This window comes from Schistocerca piceifrons, chromosome 1 (assembly GCF_021461385.2).
Source record: "Schistocerca piceifrons isolate TAMUIC-IGC-003096 chromosome 1, iqSchPice1.1, whole genome shotgun sequence".
Taxonomy (NCBI): Eukaryota; Metazoa; Arthropoda; class Insecta; order Orthoptera; family Acrididae; genus Schistocerca; species Schistocerca piceifrons.
The window spans coordinates 573,516,574-573,518,421 of NC_060138.1; positions in this window are offsets into that span (position 1 = coordinate 573,516,574).

Genomic DNA, 1,848 nt, shown 5'->3' on the forward strand with positions numbered 1-1,848 from the left:
TAGTGACAGAAAGACTACAAGGCTTCTCAGCTTACCTCCTCCAGAGCTTGGTCACATGACTGCTGCAGTCAAGTTCATTACTTTCCTTGGCCCACCTTATCAGAATAAACTATTTTGTATATATTATAAATTGTTAATGCATATATTCTTAAATCTTTTTATGTATACATCTTATTGCATAACTAACATACACAGTGTGTCCTTTAATTTACTATACTTACTTCTGTTTTGAAAGGAAATCTCTGAAGCAAGTCAAATATATGTCCCTATTCTGCTTATTGCTATGGCACTAAGAGACTCAAAGCACATTTCTTAATGTTTTTACAAATATAACAAATCATATTTAAATAAATTATTACATCTTAATCTTTGTTGCAGTGTCAACATGCTAACAATAAATAAGCATGTACCAAATCATGTTTTATCACAGTTTAAACAAATTATGAATGGTTTAATAACTAGTTTTCATGCATCATAAGTAAATGAACATTTAAAACTTCAGTGAAATTGTTTATTTCCAAACTTTGAGTACAAAATACCTGGAAGAATCTTCCATCCACACTGTATCCCGAAGGATAATGAGGCCCACTGGACATGTTAACATATAAATATGTTAATAATTTGTATTTATGGCTTCCGCTAATTCCAGAAATGGCCTTGTGTTTGCTGTATCTCAACAGCAGGCAGTTTTGGCAATTTTATTAGATATGCAATAATTTTAATGTGCTCGGTTATCAGGCGATGTTGGCTTTCACCTCTGTATAGTGCTCAAAGGATCGGCCAATCCACTCATTTTGTCACATATTCTTATGGCCTATTTTTTTCTGCAAGTTAAATACTTTGTCCATGCTTTTTGCATTCAGTCCCCAGGAAACAGTCCCGTAGCTAAGAACTGAGCACACATAGGCATAATATGTCACTGCAAGACATTGACTGCTACAGCCTGATGCTAAAAACCTAAGACTACGACACTGATGACATTCTTTTTGATAGTACCTTTGTGTCCTCATTCCACATTATCTGACAACCAGTGCCCATTGCTAAAGACTTTAAGCTTGTTGCGCAATCTATAGATTTGTCATTTGTGCTTCATGTGACAGTGTTGTTTCTCGTCTTTATGATGATCTGATGTGATTTGCTCTTGTGGCAAAAACAATGGTGGTCTTAGCCCATTATTGACCACTCTGAAACTGAGTTTATTCTGCAGCTGCGCTACTTGTGATTTAGTAAAGCCACTGACTATCACTGAAGAGTAGGAGGAAACCCTTTACTACTTCCTTATTAGACATCATTTCTTCATGACCTAATGACCCAAGTATTCTCTTTGTTTTGATATCTAATGCTTCGCATTGGAATATTAGGTGTGGTGTGGTTTCAACCCCCTCACTAGATAGTCTACTATTAAAGGCTTCTTTCTCTATACCTATGATATGTAGGTGTTTCTTAAAATTTCCATGATATCATCAGTCCTACCATGAGTTTAATTTGTGTCCTGTTCAAATCTAGGATTACAGAACTTCTCTAGAAACATGGCTTTGGCATCCTTAGCTTGCCAAGTTTTTGTTTTCAGATCATAGCCCAATATTCTGAATGCACCCTCCTGACCCAGCTATGTAGTTTTGATTGCACCATCACCTTGGTGATAATGATAAGGACAGGTTCCTGTCCAATAAATAAAGACGAGGCACCTGTTCTGGCCAGCCTATCAGCATGTCCATTGCCATTATTTCCTGATGACCAGGGACCCACATCAGGTTTACCCTGTTGCTTTCCCCTAGTCTCACAAGGGCATTAAGGCATTCTGATATAATATTGATCTTTGATCTCATTGCTGGACCTGGTAGAGAA